This window comes from Triticum dicoccoides, chromosome 2B (assembly GCF_002162155.2).
Source record: "Triticum dicoccoides isolate Atlit2015 ecotype Zavitan chromosome 2B, WEW_v2.0, whole genome shotgun sequence".
NCBI classification, from domain to species: Eukaryota; Viridiplantae; Streptophyta; class Magnoliopsida; order Poales; family Poaceae; genus Triticum; species Triticum dicoccoides.
Window position 1 is genome coordinate 609227999 of NC_041383.1, and position 18591 is coordinate 609246589.

Sequence of the window (18591 nt, forward strand, 5' to 3'; positions counted from 1 at the left end):
TAGACAAGGATGTGCAGGTCGACGGTTTCTTGCATGGAGAGGCGCTACGCGGCGAGCACAGCCTCGAGGTGCACATTCTTCGTCGCGACCTCCGGCACCTACAGGGCCACCAGGGCTTGAAAGAGTTCGTCACCATGGAGGCCGATGAGGGTGGCAGGCAATGAGGAGCCTGGAAGCGCGGGCTGGAGCAGTACGGCAAGTTTGTTCGCGCGCTTCTTGACGGCGGTGAACTTGCGGATGGAGTTGACCATCATGTCGTCCAAGCGGGAGGCGAAGCCGGCGTTGGTGAGGGCTACGATGCCAACAGTCGCCAGCATCGTCTGGAAACACTGCACGGTGCGGGGCCGCAGGCCGGCACCTTGGATGATTTGGCACAGCCGACTGCCGCTCGCGTCCATCGCCTCCATAGGTGCTTGTGGCTTCTGGTCACTTGGTCTTGGATTGGAGTGAGCAGTGTTGCGCAGAGACTTGGGAGTAGATGGATTGGAGTGGTGGGGCACCTTTATTATATGAGAGTCCAAACTCTGTTGCATTCACATCGTGCTGGCTCTATTCTGCTTATCCAATTAATTCCCTCTGCATGTAATTGAGGATGCATCATTGACCGTTCAACGTCTCGGGAACCGCTACCCTCTCCCTCCTTGGCATTCAAGCACCTATGGACCCGTCGATGATGAGGTGCCTATGGTGACTTCGTAAATTTCAAGATGATAGTGCCATGCGTGTGTGCGTTCATAGGGGTGAGTGTATGCGCGTGTATATGAGCGCTTGCGTCTGTACTGTGTCAAAAAAAACGTAAATGCGTGTCAAAAAGAGACTAGTCAGTATACTCAATATTGTGCACCTCGGAGAGGAAAACGATAGAACTAGTACGTATTTATTTACGGTCCAGATTCACTCATTTTGCTCCATATGTACTCCGTCTCGGTGTAGGCTAGTCACTTGTTGAAATCTCTAGAAGGGCAAATACTCCTTTCTGGTTTACAAGGCTATACTAGCAAGTAGTTGTACGTACTAGTACAATAGTGGGCTCACATAGCAATTTTGTCTCATGCAAGAGCCTGGCTATATGTGTGCTCCAATGTTCGCAACTGCAACATTCGGGTTTGCGCTTGGCTCTTCACCTCTTCGAGAAGACAAACAATGATGTTACTACTACTGCTTCTACAGTGTTGAATCCACTACTGCATGTCCGTCCACCGCGAGCGGGACGGATAGCTTGTTGTAGAAGTACTACTAAGCAAAAGCCTGTCCTTGTTTGCGAGCAACCACGCGCATGGGCGAGGGAGAAGGCGTGTAGTAGTAAAATCAAGCTTCTCCTCATTGTATGAGTTGACGCGACACATCATAGCACTGGCCCCACATGCTTGCCTCTAAACTTGGCTGAAAGATCCACAGTGTACAATATATTTGTTGCAACCTCTAACATTTACCTACCACAAATGAAAATATATGTGGCCATATGCATCGTTCTGATGCAGAGGCCGGGGAGTCCCCCCTTTTTGAAAAAAATTTAAAATATATATTCCTGTCTTGACCAGATGAGCATGCAAACTACAATCACCAGGGTGACAGGTAGGGCCAGAAGACTATTTTAATTATTTTTTAAAACTCCGAGACGGCCACATAGCATGGAGCCGACCCCAACGAGTTTAAGCTTACACGCACGGTACACACTATCCTAGACTACTCTACACATGAAACTGCCACACAAGCGCCCGGGCTGCGCTTGGCTCTTCGCCTCTTCGGGAAGTCGAACAATGATGGAGTACAACTGCACTGGAGGAGTACTACAGTACGCTTCTGGCCATCTGACACCGGTTGAACTGCTACATGTCCACCGCGTGCGGAAGGGAGAGTGTGTAGCGAAAGCTTCTCCTAGTCTTACTAGCCACCACGCTCATGGGCGAGGGAGGGACGCTCCTGCTTTTGCGTGTATGACAGGTGGGCCTGACAGGTGTGTGGCCAACCTGTTATACAGCCAAAGGCAGGTGCAGTTAAGTCCGCGAGGGAGAGGATAATCAAACTTCTCATTGATGTACGAGTTGATGCGACACATCAAAGCACTGCACTCGATATATTTCAATAATTTGCGTTTACTGTCGGTGTTCTGGGAACGGGGGTCCCCAGACTTGCCTGCCTGCGGCCTGCGGCATGGCTCAAGTGGTGACCCAGTACGGCCCATCTTCATCAGCGCAAGACTCAAGACCCTCGCGAGGGGCCATGCCTCGCGGGGCGGACGATGTAAGACTTCCTCAGAAACGGCCTCACTAGGCAGGCTCGCGAGGAGGCGGAGAAATCAAGGCAGGGTACCTCACGATGTGCTCGTGACGCAAGCCATGATGATCGAGACCAGGCGGGCGCCGGCCTTTGCACTGCCCTTGTTTCTCTTTGGTGCAAAGGGGGCAAGCGCAGGCATGGAGCACCAAGGCATCAGGCAAAGGTTGCCATTTCAGTGCAACGAGACCACGACCAACACAGTGGCAGGATGGAGGTCACCGTGGAGCCCAAGACGGCGTCACCACCAGTTCCTTTGGCAGCCGAAGACCAACTTTAGTCAGGATAACTTGTACTAGATGTTCCCCTTCAAAATGGCCGTTGTTGGCGCCCTTCCCGCTCAATATTTGGGAAGAGGACCAGGGCCTATATAAATAGGAATAGCCACCACAGAGTTAGAAGAGAGGAACTCATCGAGTGTTCATTAAACCGAGAGGCGATCGAGCTCACCCTAGCAGTACATCGCACCAGCTCAAGAACACCTCTCGCGAGGCTATTCTTCCCTTGTACTGTTCATCATCAGCCCCAGAGGCAATCCACCACACCACACACTGGAGTAGGGTATTACACCACAATGGTGGCCCAAACCAGTATAAATCTTGTTTGCCTTGTGTTCTTCATCGTTTAGCTTAGATTCTCACGAGGCAATCGAGCGTGGATCGGTAGGGGGAAGAACTTCATGCGCACCCAAGAGTTCGAACCTTAAGGGTTTGCCGGAACCCAACATCAAACATTTGGCGCGCCAAGTAGGGGTGCGCCGGAGCTCTCCCTTCCATCGACCCGTTCTCCATCAGCACCGCGCTCTGCCCTCATGGCAGGCAACCCACTGCCTGCTCCGGCTATCGACGCCTCCATAGGGACCAGGGGGCTTCGAGCCCTGGCCCCCGCCTTGCGACAGGTGCGGTGGCCGAGCAAGTTCAAGCCGGACATACCGCCACACTACGACGGCATGGCCGACCCGCTGGCCTTCCTGCTAGCGTATGAAGAAGCCGTCCTCAAGGCCGGAGGCGACAACAGGGTCATGGCTAACTGGTTGCCCATGGCCCTCACGGCGTCCCACGCATGTGGCTACTCCACCTGCCAGCAGCTTCTGTGGCCTCCTGGGAGGAGTTGCACAACCTCTTCCTCACCCATCACACTGCGTCGGCACCCCAGTCGTCGCAGCCCTCCTGGGCGGATCGCAGGCACCGCCTTTGAGCTACCACATCAAGCCGTTTGTCTGCCAGATCGGCACTGTCCTCAAGCGCTGCGAAGCCCCTCCGAGTTGGGTGGTGCCCAAGGTTGATTTGACCTTCAGCTTGTACAATCACCCCTCCAACACCGCCTGTGCGGGTGCACTCCCGATGCTATGCACCCCCACCATCTGCCAGGTGGCTGTCACCAGGACCCTCATCGACGGTGGTGCCAGCCTCAACATGCTCTCGGTGGAGGCCTTCAGCCTCCTCCACGTGCCGCTAGAGCAGCTCCAACCCAGCAGGCCCTTCTCGGGTGTCGGAGGTAGTTCCACCGGCTCCCTGGGGCAGATTCGCCTCCCGGTGACCTTCGGCACCCACGACAACTTCCGCACGGAGCTGGTCGACTTCGACATCGCTCCCATCGGCCTCCCGTACAACGCCATCCTTGGCTACCCAGCCTTGGCCCAGTTCAAGGTAGCGACTCACCCAACTTACAACCTCATGAAGATGCCCGGGAGCAGCGGGGTCCTTACCATGTCCGGAGACACAAGGGATGCGCTGCAGGCGCTCAAGCTCGCTTTCAAGACGGCCGCGGTGGCGCAGCCCGCCAGCGCAGATACCCTCGAGTCCAAGAGGGCTGCGCCGGCCAAGAAGAAGCAGCTATTCTCCCAAGACAAGGCGGAGACCAAGCAGGTTCCCATCGACGAGGATAGATACTCTGGAGCCACCTTCACCATAGACGCCAACCTCATTCCTGAGTATGAGGAGGCCCTTGTGAAGTTCCTGCACGCAAACAAGGAGGTGTTTGCATGGGGACCTGATCAGCTAGCAGGGGTCCCAAGGGATGTGATTGAGCACCATCTCAACGTATGCCCCAATGTGCGCCCCGTGAAGCAGAAGGCAAGGCGACAGTCCACCGAGAAGCAGGCCTTCATCGTCCAAGAAATCCACAAGTTAGAGGCAGCATGCGTCATTCGCGAAGTTCGCTATCCTGAATGGCTGGCCAACCCTGTTGTTGTGCCGGAAAAGGGAGGAAAGGAACGCATGTGTGTCGACTTCACCAACCTCAACAAGGCCTGCCCACAAGATCCATTCTCGCTCCCTCGCATCAACCAGATCATCGATTCTACCGCCGAGTGTGACCTGTTGTGCTTCCTGGATGCCTTCTCGGGCTATCACTAGATCAAGATGGCGGTAGAAGATATGGAGAAAACGGCCTTCCTGACCCCGTGTGGAGTATACTTCTATACCTGCATGCCGTTTGGGTTCCGCAACGCGGGTGCGACCTTTCAATGACTGATGCACATCGCCTTGGGCCAGCAGCTCGGGAGGACGCCAAGGCCTATGACAATGACATCGTGGTGAAGTCTCGGGAGGCGAAAACCCTGATACAGGACCTGGAAGAAACCTTCGCGAGCCTCCGTGAAGTGGATCTGCGGCTCAACCCGGAGAAGTGCATATTTGGAGTCCCCTCAGCTATGCTGTTGGGATTCCTCGTGTCACACCGGGGCATCGAGGCTAACCCAAAGAAGGTCAAGGCAGTCGAAAACATGAGTCCGTCGAAGACCCTCAGAGAAATGCAGAAGCTCACCGGGCGAGTAACCGCATTGGGATGCTTCATCTCCAAGCTGGGGGAGCGAGCACTGCCCTTCTTCAAGCTGATGAAGAAGAAGGGCCCGTTCGAATGGATGGAGGAGGCCGACAAGGCATTCCAAGATCTCAAGAAGTACCTTACCAGCCCCCCGATGATGGTGGCTCCGCGCCCTTAGGAGCCCTTGGTGCTCTACCTTGCAGCCACGCCCTACTCCGCTAGCGCAGCCCTGGTGGCGGTTAGGGAGGAGCGCCGGGCCAAGGCAGTGCCGGCCGCGGCCCCGGCCGAAGCGGAGCAAAGCCAAGAAAGCCTCACGAAGATCGCGACCACGGTAGATGGGGATCGGCCTCAGCAGGGGGACGCACCCAGAGCGGAGGAGGCCCCGTGTAACGCCCCGGATCCGATGCATCAGGTGTCTGCCAGTTATTCGCCTTTGTTGCCATGTCATTTGCTTGCGTATTGCATTTTAACATGTCATCATGTGCATTTCATTTTGCATACGTGTTCATCTCATGCATCTGAGCATTTTCCCCGTTGTCCGTTCTGCAATCCGGCACTCCTATGCCCTCCAGCGTCCCCCTTTTGTCTCCTGTTGTGAGCGGGTGTTAAACTTTCTCGGAATGGCCCGAGGTTTGCCAAGCGGCCTTGGTATAGCACCAGTAGACCGCCTGTCAAGTTTCGTGCCATTTGGAGTCCGTTTGATGCTCCAACGGTTAACCGCGTAGCCCGAAACCGCCCTTTCTCTTTGCAGCCCAACACCCCTCCAAAGTGGCCCAAAACCCATCTAACTCCCCTCCATGCTCTCGGTCGTTCGATCACGATCGTGTGGGCGAAAACCGCTCCTTATTTGGACTCTCCTAGCTCCCTCTACCTATATATTTGTGCCTCCCCCCGAATTTCGCAGTCCAAACCCCCGAAACCCTAGCAAATCGTCCTCCGCAGCGCCGGACGCGTCCGCGCCGCGCCGTACACGTCCGGCGCTCGCGCCCCAGCCAACGGGAGGCCGCCACGTCACCCTGGCCCTCCCGCGCCGCTGCCAGCCCGCCGGGGCCCGAGGCCGGCCCGCCCCGGGCCAGATCTGGGCCGCAGCCCCGAGCCTCGCGCCTCCTCGCCGGAGCGGCCCCGCCGGCGAGCCCCGCCGTCGCCCGCCGGGAGCCTCCCGCGCTCCTCAGCCATCTCCCCGTGCCGCCGCCTCCTCGCCTCTGCCGCCTCGGCCCGCCCGCGCCGCGGCCGGCCCCGAATGCGCCGACTCCTCGCCGGAGCGTCGCCAGCCGCCGCGTCGCCGTCCGCCTCGCGCCCTGCGCCACCCAGCTCCATCCGGCTCGCCCGCCGCCCTCCTCCTCCTCGCCTGCTCCGTCGCGCCAGCGTCGCCGGCCTCCGGATCCGCGCCGCCCGGAGTTCGCCGGAGTCGCCCCGCAGCTCGCCGGAGTTCCTCTCCGGCCAGATCTGTGAGGGTGGATGAGATCCACCCATCCCCGCAACCAAACGCATGCCCCGTCCCGGATCCGCTCCGTCCCGGGATTTCCTCGTCCCGGGTTGACTTGTCGCGAGGTTGTTTTTCTGCTAAGTCCCTAATATTTTGTCATTGTCATGCCATGTTCATCGCATTGTATCTCTGCATTTGTAGCTCCGTTTCGTGCGTGTAATATGTCAAATTGTTCGCCTCAACGAGTACTTCATTTCATTCCATTGCATCATGTTCATTTGAGTCCATCTTGATGCCTGAATCATCGTTGCAAGAGTGCTTCATGATGTTGTCTGCTGTCCGTTAACAGAACGAGCTCATTTGTCCTTTTTGCCATGATTGATGTGTGCATCCTATGAGGTTGATGTCTACATGTGTTTTGATCTATGCCATGTCTTCTTTACAGTGGTGGTTACCATGTAATTTTGTGATCAATGTGGTGACTAGCACAAGCAGGCAAACTAGGCATCGTGATGTTGCTGATTTTAGTCCCTGTTCTGCTGTTATTTTGATGCCATGTAAACTTGATGCTACAGAGAGATCCATGCATATTTTGAGATACTTCAGTAAGGGTGTTTTGAACATATGGTTTTATCTATCCATTCATGCCCCTGTTTGCAATTATGGAGTAGTCTAGCATGTCATTTTCGTGCTCTACTTTTGCTTCAAAATGTTTCCTGGCAGATTGTTTACATGTTATTCAATTTTGCCAAGGTTGTTGTAGTTGATCCTTGCATGCTATGAACTTGTTCTTTCCTTGGTTTGTTTCATAAACATGTGTTCTTGCTGATGCTATGTTTATCTTGTCATTCAATGACTTGTGGTGAGTGAATCGAGCTTGTTAAGTAGTGCACTTGATGTTGCTGTTTTGCTAGGCTGAATCTGTTATTTCGTGATGCTATGTAAACTTGCTTCTACAAATCATTCTAAGCATAATCTGGAGATGTTCACTAAATATATTTTGTTCTACATGTCATTCGCTATCCGTCCATGCCCCTGGTTCCATTTATAGCTTGCTGTAGCTTGTTCATATCTTGCTCCAAAGTTGCTTGATAATGTTGTTGTCAGCCTGTTAACATTAAGTTCAGTTGTTTCCATGATTGTTGCTAGTGATCCATGCACCCTATGGACTTGCTATTGCCATGCTTAGCTTCACAAACATGTCTTCTTACTATTGGGTGCCTTGCCATGCCATGTATTGCTCTGTAGTGAGTGGTACAAGCTCACCAACATGCCTTCATAATTCTGTTTCTGCCATGTTTGAATCTGTAATATAACTTGCCATGTTTACATGGGTGCCATCATATCTTCTGATCCTTTTTGGCTCATGGTCAGTAAGGGACTTTTGGTCTATGCAATTAGTAAATTCATGCCATGCCTTTGGTTGCCATGATAAGTTCCTGTAACATGTTGTTTGATAGCTCTAAACATTGCAACCTGATGTTATTTTCTGCAAAGTCTGAACTGTTATTATTTGCAATCTTGCCATGTGTGTTTGAGCATGTTCTAGAAGTTTCCGGAGATAGCTCAGTGTTCATGTTTTGTAATGCTTTACCTGTACATCATGACCATGTATTTTGTTTTCATGTTGAGATGCTGTAGCTTATTGTTTTGATGCTTGCAATATGCCTAGTTGCTGTTTTGGACAGATTGTTGCTATAACTTGTTTCATGTGTGTGTTGAACCGTTGCTCCGTTTTGAGTGTGCTCTATATGAAACTTGCTTAGAATTGCATGTAGCTTCATATTATCATGTTGCATCCTTGTTTTGAGGTGTTTTCTTGATGTTTGGATGCATTTTGCATCAATGCCATGTTTAACTTGTTTTGCTTATATCTTCTAGGCCGTAGCTCCGAATTAAATGAACCTTATATGCAACTTGACTAGAAGTTCGTGTAGATCATCTTTGTGCATCTTAACTTGCTGTTTAACAACTTGAACATAAGGTTTATTCAGATCTGGACCAACTTCGAAATTTGCATATGAGGACTTACCGGAATTGTTATATGTTGTTCCCGGCCTCATTTAAACTTGCCTTGATGTGTTGCTCTTGTTTGCATCATCTCTTGCCATGAGTAGCCTCATCTAGTTTTGTCATGCATCATGCTTGTTGTGCATCATGTCTTGTCTATGTGTGGTGTGTTTACCATGTTGTGTGCTTCTTCTCGATAGTTCCTGTTTCGTGCGATCGTGAGGATTCGTTCGTCTACGCTTGGTTCGTCTTCGTGGCTTCATCTTCTTCATGGACTCGTTCTTCTTCCTTGCGGGATTTCAGGCAATATGACCGCTACCCTGGATCTCACTACTATCATTGCTATGCTAGTTGCTTCATTCTATCGCTATGTTGCGCTACCTATCACCTGTTTATCAAGCCTCCCATATTGACATGAACCTCTAACCTTTGACACCTTTCCTATGCAAACCGTTGCTTGGCTATGTTACCGCTTTGCTCATCCCCTCTTATAGCGTTGCTAGTTGCGGGTGAAGTTGAAGATTTCTCCATGGTGGACAGGATTTTGGTTGGGATATCACAATATCTCCTATATTATTAATGCATCTATATACTTGGTAAAGGGTGGAAGACTTGGCATTTTGCCTGGTGTTTTGTTCCACTCTTGCCGCCCTAGTTTCCGTCATACCGGTGTTATGTTCTCGGATTTTGCGTTCCTTACGCGGTTGGGTGATTTATGGGAACCCCTTGACAGTTCGCTTTGAATAAAACTCCTCCCGCAAGGCCCAACCTTGGTTTTACCATTTGCCTTACCACCACCTACCCTTTCCCTTGGGTCGGCCAACCCAAGGGTCATGTTTATTTTTGCCCCCCCCGGGCCAGTGCTTGTCTAAGTGGTTGTCCGAACCGAGTAGACTGCGGGGCCCCCTCGGGGAAACTCGAGGTCTGGTTTTACTCGTAGGATGTCTCATCCGGTGTTGCCCTGAGAACGAGATATGTGTAGCTCCTATCGGGATTGTCGGTGCATCGGGTGGCTTTGCTGGTCTTGTTTTACCATTGGGAAATGTCTTGTAAACCGGGATTCCGAGTCTGATCAGGTCTTCTTGGGAGAAGGTATATCCTTCATTGATCGCTAGAGCTTATCATGGGCTAAGTTGGGACACCCATGCAGGGTATAATCTTTCGAAAGCCGTGCCTGCGGTTATAGGCAGATGGGAATTTGTTAATGTCCGGTTGTAGATAACGTGACACCAGATCCGAATTAAAACACATCAACCGCGTGTGTAGCCGTGATGGTCTCTTTTCGGCGGAGTCGGGGAAGTGAACACAGTTTTTGGGTTATGTTTGACGTAAGTAGGAGTTCAGGATCATTTCTTGATCATTGCTAGCTTCACGACCATTCCGCTTGCTCTCTTCTCGCTCTTATTTGCGTATCTTAGCCACCATATATGCTTAGTCGCTGCTGTAACCTCACCACTTTACCCCTTCCTTTCCCTTTAAGCTTTGCTAGTCTTGATACCCATGGTAATGGGATTGCTGAGTCCTCGTGGCTCACAGATTACTACAACAACAGTTGCAGGTACAGGTTATGCGATGATCCTGACGCGAGAGCGATGCTTGCTTGCGTTGAGTTCTTCTTCTGCTTCTTCGATCAGGGGATAGGTTCCAGGTCGGCAGCTTGGGCTAGCAGGGTGGATGTCGTTTGAGTTTCCATTTGTGTTTCATCCGTAGTCGGATGATGCTCTTATGTATTATGATGTTGTATTCATGTGGCATTGTATGCCTTATGTATGTATCCCCATCTATTATGTAATGTTGATGTAATGATATCCACCTTGCAAAAGCGTTTCAATATGCGGGTCTATCCTTGGTGGGACCTTCGAGTTCCTTTTGGATAGGGTTGCACATTGGGCGTGACACCCCGCCAGGTGACCAGGCGCTGGGGGCTTCGTCACCTCAGGAGGCGCCTCGACCTCCAGAAGACGCAGGCCACGCCAGCGCCCTCAACCTCGTCGAGCACCCTGTGTAATTCGTTAGCACGGTGTTGCGGGACACAAGGGCACGATACCCATGCCCCAGAAACTCCTCCTTGCGTTGCTAGTGGCCTCACGCAAGCTGTGGCACTACTTTCAAGGCCATCCCATCAAGGTCGTCTCGGCATATCCCTTGGAAAGGTACTCAGGAGCCCCAACTCAGCTGGAAGGGTCGCTAAATGGAACATCGAGTTGCAAGCGTTTCATCTAGAATTCACCATGACCAGGGTCATCAAGGGAGCCGCATTCACAGATTTTGTGGCAGAATGGACGGTGGCACCAGGGCTTGAAGCGGGAGAGGATAGGTCACTTTCCCCAGGGAGAGAAGTGTCGGACGGCTGGGTCATGTACTTTGACAGGGAGTTCTCGCGACATGGCGCGGGGGCTGGTGTAGTGCACATATCTCCCACTCAGGACAAGCTCTACTATGCCGTGCAGCTCTGCTTCCAGCATGGAGAGAAGGTCTCCAACAACATAGCCAAATACGAGGGCCTGATAGCAGGCTTCAAAGCTGCAGCCGCCTTGGGGCTAAAGTGCCTCATCATCAAGGGCGACTCACAACTCCTCGTCAACTTCTCCAAAAAGGTGTATGAGCCGAAGGACGAACACATGGAAGCATATCTTGCGAAGGTCCACAGGATGGAGAAACAATTTTGCGGGTTGGAGTTGCGACATGTGCCTCGCGGCACCAATCAAGAGACTGATGACATCGCCAGGAGGGCGTCCAGGCGGTTGCCTCGGGAGCCTGGCGTTTTTGAGGAACGACTCTTCAAACCTTCAGTGGCACCAACACTATCAAGCACGGCGCAGCCTCGGGAGGAGCTCCCCCAACCGCCTGCTTCGGGAGCCCCGGTCTGTGGCCCGACCTTAGGAGCACGCCTGCTCGTGGAGCTAGAGCCTCAGGAGGGATGTTGGACCATGGAGTTCAAGGATTACTTGATGCAAGGGACTCTGCCAGAAAAGGAGGAGGATGCGGAACGCGTGGCGTGGCAGGCCACGGCCTACTGCATCCAAGACGGAGAGCTCTATCGAAAGCGACCGAATGACGTTTCCCTGCGTTGCATCTCCAGGGAGTAAGGGAAAGAGTTACTAGCAGACATTCACGATGGAGACTGCGGGCACCACTCGTCCTCACAGACACTCGTCGGCAAGGCATTTCACAGCGGGTTCTATTGGCCAACAGCACTCAACAACGCGATCGAGCTGGTGAAGGCTTGTGAAGCCTGTCAATTCCATGCCAAGCAGATCCATCAGCCGGCTCAGGGCCTTCAGACCATTCCTCTCTCATGGTCGTTCGCTGTTTGGGGACTTGAAATCCTTGGCCCGTTTCCTCGGGCGCCACGGGGCTACCGCTACCTCTACGTCGCCATTGACAAGTTCACAAAGTGGGTGGAGGTGGAAGCTGTCCGCACCATCCCGGCTGGCTCGGCGGTCAAGTTCATCAAGGGCCTCGTGAGTCGGTTTGGGATGCCTAATCGCATCATCACTGACAACGGTTCACAATTCACCAGCAATCTCTTCAAAACATATTGTGCTAACCTTGGAACACAGATATGCTACGACTCGGTGGAACACTCTCGGAGCAACGGCCAAGCTGAACGCGCCAACGCGGAGGTCCTGAAAGGCCTCAAAACCCGGACCTTCAAGAAGACGCTGGAGGCCTGTGGCAGGGGCTGGCACGATGAGCTTCAGTCCGTGCTATGGTCTATCCGCACAACCGCTACCAAGTCGACAGGCGAAACCCCGTTCTTCCTCGTCTACGGTGCTGAGGCGGTCCTCCCTCACGAGGTCAGGCATCACTCCGTGCGGGTCCTGGCTTTAGACGAAGCACAGCAGGACACCATGCGGGGGGTGGACCTCGTGCTGGGAGAGGAACGCCGTCGGGAGGCTGCGCTTCGGCCTGCAAGATACCAACAGGCGCTGCGGCGGTACCACTGCCGCAGCATCCGCCCCAGGACCCTCGAGGTAGGTGACCTCGTGCTCAGACGGGTGCTCTCCAGGGAGGGGCTTCACAAGCTCTCACCCATGTGGGAGGGCCCGTTCAAGGTTGTTCATTTCTCTAGGCCTCGCGCCGCACGCTTGGAGACTCAGGAGGGGGTGCCCATCCCGAATGCGTGGAACATCCAGCACCTCCGGAGGTTCTACCCTAGAGCCTGTAAAGAAGGCCCGGCGCCTGTGAAGCTAAAGGAACCGAGAAAGGCCCGGTGCCTGTGAAGAAGGCCAACGCCTGTGAAGCTCATCGCCCCGAGAAAGGCCCAGAGCCTGTGAAGCTCGCCGCCCGTGACACTCTCACGTAATAATGAGTTGGGGCTGTACACGCCCCAGAGTCTCCGGAGAGCCGCCCTCGGGCCTCGGGGGCTCCCGCCCATGCCTAGTGGTAGCATTTAGCTCTGCGCTGGTGAGAAGACGTCGAAGACTAGATTAGGTGCCGGACGCGGCTTTTTCATTTGCTTTCTGCAGTTGGCTTGTTCGTGCCTATTTGAAGTTTTATTGAAGTTGCTTTTAGTGTTGTTGCCGTCCCCGACCTGTGACTCTTTGTCCTTGTCGCCTACTTGACTCATTTTCTCTCTCGTAAGTCTCGCAAGGGGACTACGAGGGTGCCCTCGCGAGTGTTTTCTGACCCAGTCTTGTGAGGCCTTCCTATCCAAGTCCACCGCGGGAGCACTCCTCCCGGTCCATGCCCCACGGACATCGCGACACAAACACAGGACCTGAGTCGGTTGCCCACATGACCGAGGCCAGAAGTTACCTCTCCTGACTAATTTTGGTAGGCCACGAAGCACCCGACGAGGCCTCAGCCTCGAGAAGCGAAGACTGCGGCAAGTCCCCCCGAGCTAAGTAATTCCTACACGCAAGCACGCAGCACCAAAACACAGCACAGGAACAACGAAAATAGCATAATAATTAACGGCAATAGTCCAGCGCACCCCTGTGGGGCCTACACTACTCTCTCTTTGCACAGAGAAAGGGGAAAACAAAATAGACACGGCTTGCTCCGCACCGACTCGTGGCGAGGGCTCGTACTGCCTCCGGAGCTTAATCAGACCCCTCCTCATGCTTCACCGATGCGCAATGGCGGGCTGACCCGCTACCTGCCTCAAGGCGAGCGCGACGGCACGGAGGCTAGTCACGGCCACCGTTCGAGGAGCTGCCGTCCGAAGAAGAGCTGCCGAGGCTTGGCGAGCTGCGATCGCTGCCGGCCACGCGCCCGCCTTCATCTTCATCCCGACCATCACAGAGGTTGGGCGCCCGGCCGCTGTCATAATCTTCGGGGCAACACCCAACGCGGCGGCCGTCTTCTCCGAACACCCTCACATAGAGGGTGGCGTCGCCATCAAACTTGAAATGCAGGGTGCACCGCGGCTCAGGCCACGCGCGCGGGCAAATATTTGCCAGCCACGGGTCAGGGTCACATTCCTGGAGGCGGAGATCTCCAGTGAAGCCCAGGAGGCCCTGCTGCAGCAACCGTCCGCTTGAAGCCAGAGGCCGCCAGGAGCACCGACCGGGAGTTCACCTGCAAAAAAGCGAGGAAGCTGGAGCCAGCCGCGGGCTGGGTCCACTGACCACACGACGAACTCCGGCAGCACCTCTGCCGAGTGGAAGCGCGGCCTGGGAGGCCGCGCGGCCATGACACGCCTTCCCTCACCCACCAGGCACACATCACCGCATGGGAGATCACAGCCGCGACCGCAGGGAGCCACTACAGGAGACGCAGGATGCTTGCGGGGACGACCCCGGCCGTGCTTGGGCGGGGATGAGTCAGGCCCTTCCCGACGAGCCTTTTCCTTCTCCGCGGCCGAGAACCTCTTCGGCGGCGCCATAGAAGACGGCGAGTAGCTGAGATGGGGAGAAAGAAGGAAGCGGGGCGGAAGATGTACAGCGGGAGCTAGCGTTCTCCCGCCTTTATAGCCGAAGGAGGCCAACCGTCGGCCTCCACGATCACAGGTAATCGTGACCCATTTCTGCATACAGGGACTGAAAAGTCGAGCAGTTGCCGAGGCAGCATGGGGAAGCGGAGGCGCCCACGTCCAATCAACCGCCACGCGGCGCCCAAGGCCGCAGGTTAATGGGGCCCGCGGCACTCTGCACTTTCCCATTCACTTCTCCGCTAAGCCAAGTCCGAATGCGCCTTGGGCCCGGGGGCTGCTGTCGGCGTTCTGGGAATGGGGGTCCCCAGACTTGCCTACCTGCGGCCTGCCGCGTGGCTCAAGTGGTGGCCCAGTACGGCCCATCTTCATCAGCGCAAGACTGAAGACCCTCGCGAGGGGCCAAGCCTTGCGGGGTGGACGACACAAGACTTCCTCAGGAATGGCGTCGCCAGGCAGGCTCGCGAGGAGGCGGAGAGATCAAGGTAGGGTACCTCACGAGGTGCTCGTGACGCAAGCCATGATGATCGAGACCTGGCGGGCACCAGGCGGGCGTCGGCCTTCGTAATGTCCTTGTTTCCTCTTTGGTGCAAAGGGGGCAAGCGCAGGTGTGGAGTACCAAGGCATCAAGCAAAGGTTTCCATTTCAGTGCAACAAGACCAAGACCAGCAGAGCGGCGGGATGGAGGTCACCGTGGAGCCCAAGACGGCGTCACCGCCAGTGCCTTTGGCAGCCGAAGACCAACTTTAGTCAGGATAACTTGTACTAGATGTTCCCCTTCAAAATGACCTTTGTTGGCGCCCTTCCCGCTCAATATTTGGGAAGAGGACCAGGGCCTCTATAAATAGGACTAGCCACCACAGTTAGAAGAGAGGAACCCATCGAGTGCTCATTAGACCGAGAGGCGATCGAACTCACCCTAGCAGTTCATCGCACCAACTCAGGAACACCTCTCGCGAGGCTGTTCTTCCCTTGTACTGTTCATCATCAGCCCTAGAGGCAATCCACCACACCACACACTGGAGTAGGGTATTACACCACAATGGTGGCCCGAACCAGTATAAATCTTGTGTCCCTTGTGTTGTTCATCGTTTAGCTTAGATTCTCACGAGGCAATCGAGCGTGGATCAGTAGGGGGAAGATCTTCGTGCGCATACCAGAGTTCGAACCTTAAGGGTCTGCCGGAACCCAACATCTGACATTTACCGATGCATTAATTAGAACGCATGCATGCATGTCGTGAATCTCCTTTTGATTCTTGCACGTGTTGATTTAATGCACCTTGAAGTAGTATAAAATATGTGATGGTAAAGCTTTGTAATGCCCCGGCCCAAGTCGAGAGATGGTTGTGCACGAGGAGGGCGAGATCATGCAGACCGAACATGACCCGACGATGGAGCTCTATAAGGTCTCGATGGACCTCACCGTGCTCCACTGCCCCTTGTGCCTCCGCCCCTTGACGCCTCTAGTGTATGAGGTTCGAATACACCTCGTCCATTCGGCTGATTGAGCAAGGTGCAAGTTTCTTGATTGATGTGTTGTTCGATTGATTTCTGTAGTGCAAGGGAGGGCACCTGGCCTGCGCGAACTGTCGCGTCGAGCGCCCCGGGAACCAGCGATAGTGCCAGAAGTGCGAGCACGGTGGTGGCTTCAACGTGCGGAGCACGGCGGTGGACTCCTTCCTTTCGCCAGTGAGGGTGGAGTGCCCGCACGAAGGCTGTGGGCTCTACGTCTCTTACCACAAGCTCGCTGATCACCAGAGCGTGTGTCCGCTCGTGCCCTGCAAATGCCCCGTGCCCGTCTGCGGCTACGAAGGCCCGCCGCCGGTGCTCTACCACCACATTAGCACCGTGCATCCCATACCCGTGCATAGGATCCAGTACGGCAAGGTGCTCCAGCTGCAAGTGCCACTGTCGGAGCCACGGCTCTTGCTGTTCATGGAGGAGGATGGCCGCGCGTTTTTCTTGGTCGAAGGCGTGCTCGACATCGGCGCGCCTATCGCCGTGTCGGTCATCTGCATTAGAGCGGGGGCGTCCCCACTGCCGCACTATGTGGCCAAGCTGTGGGCGAACGGCCCGTCGGGGGATCCCAAAGGCATGACCGACGCCGTCAAGGTGGAAATGGAGGTGACAAGCAGCAAGGATCCCGGCGATATCGACGTGTAGGAGCTGACCTTCTTCACAGTTCCGCCCAAGCTGCTGGCCGGGGCTAAGCTGGTGTCCCTCCACATTCAGATTAACAAGCTCACATCCTAAATGTTTCTACAGTGCCTTCTGTTTATCTTAGTAATATGCTAATATAGGGATTACCTCAGTCTACTTTAGCTTAAGAAATGGTGGGTTTTGGTGGCGATGCAACAGTTACTTCGACATCAGATCAGTAATTTCCAACAGTCGAACGAATATTTTGTGTCTGTTGGATACAAAGTTCCTTTGGGTAAGAAGTACTACTTGTCATCAAAATGGATAAAAGGAGATGTATGTAGACGTATTTTAGTTCTAGATACGTCCCTTTTTATCCATTTTGATGATAAGCACTCCCTCCGTTCCACAATACATGCCTTTCCATTTGTCAAAATATAGATGTATCTAGACATGTTTTAGTATATAGGTACATCCATGATAGAGCCAATCGGATGGTTGAGAACACTACAATTCGTAGCTACAGATGCGTGTGTGACTCCCAGATACAGAGGCCGGGGGTCATCATCCTCCTTTTCGAGAAAAAACAGACGCGTGTGTGAGAGGACGAGTGCGTGCGTGCACCTCTTCTCTTCCTCTATAACATACTAAACTCAGAGTACACATTTTTGTGGGTGGCACGATGGTGCGTGCGAGAAGTCCCGAGAGATAGGTTTAATGCGTCTGAAAAAAAGACAGGTAGAGCTCGCCACGCGGCTATTCCTGTCGAACGCCCCATTAACCGTAAGATATGTATACGACGGTGCCAGTTATCGCACGTACACAGCAATACTCCGTACTTTCTGGTTTATAGGGCTTAATTCCAAAATCTCACCAACCAAGATGGTGAGTGGTGGAATATTTTTGTAGTTTTGCAAAAGCACCTAATTAATGCTCTTGTTTTTCTCAAAAAAACAGGTTTATCAATGCATTAGTTGCAATGCATGCATGCATAAAGTACATGCATTGGTCAATTTTCTCTTAATAATTGCATGCAATGATTTAATGCACCTTGGAATCTGAACATGTGATGGGGAACAACCAAATTGAGCCTTATAAAATGGAAAAACTAAAATTTTGAGATAAGCCCTATAAACCTGAAAGGAGGGAGTAGAAAAAGAACTACTCCATCCGAGAATAGGGCCGCACTTCGAAACTAAAACCGTCAATAAATTTTGAGCTTGCGTCTCATCACATTCAAAATTACTCCACTCTATATTGAATTGCAAACCTGTTCACACTGATCACAACCTAAATGGTTTCCCACTTAGGAGCATATTAGTACCACACTATATTGAATTGCAAACCCGTTCACACCGATCACAACCTAAGCGGTTTCCCACTTAGGAGCGTATTAGTTGTAACGCCCCGGATTCGTTGCGCCAGGTGTTCGTCAGTTATTCGCCGTCGTTGCCATGTCATTTGCTTGCGTGTTGCATTTTATCATGTCATCATGTGCATCTCATTTTGCATACATGTTCGTCTCATGCATCCGAGCATTTTCCCCGTTCTCCGTTTTGCAATCCGGCGCTCCTATGCCCTCCGGCGTCCCCCTTTTTGTCTCCTGTTGTGAGCGGGTGTTGAACTTTCTCGGAATGGCCCAAGGCTTGCCGAGCGGCCTTGGTATAGCGCCGGTAGACCGCCTGTCAAGTTTCGTGCCATTTGGACGTCGTTTGGTACACCAACGGTTAACCGAGGGACCGAAAAGGCCTCGTGTGTGTTGCAGCCCAACACCCTTCCAAACTGGCCCAAAACCCATCTAACTCCCCTCCATGCTCTCGGTCGTTCGATCACGATTGCGTGGCCGAAAACCGTGCCTCATTTGGAGTCTCCTAGCTCCCTCTACCTATAAATATGCCCCCCCCCCAAAATTCGCGGATGATTTCTCCCTCCCGAAACCCTAGCTTTTCCCTCTCCGCCGCCGGACACGTCCGCCTCCGCGCCGGACATGTCCAGCCGCCATCCGCAGCCAGTGGCTGCCCGCCACGTGTCCCCCCAGCGTCCCAGCCGCTGCTGGCCTGCCGCGGCCTGCGCTCGGCCCTCCCGGCCCGCTC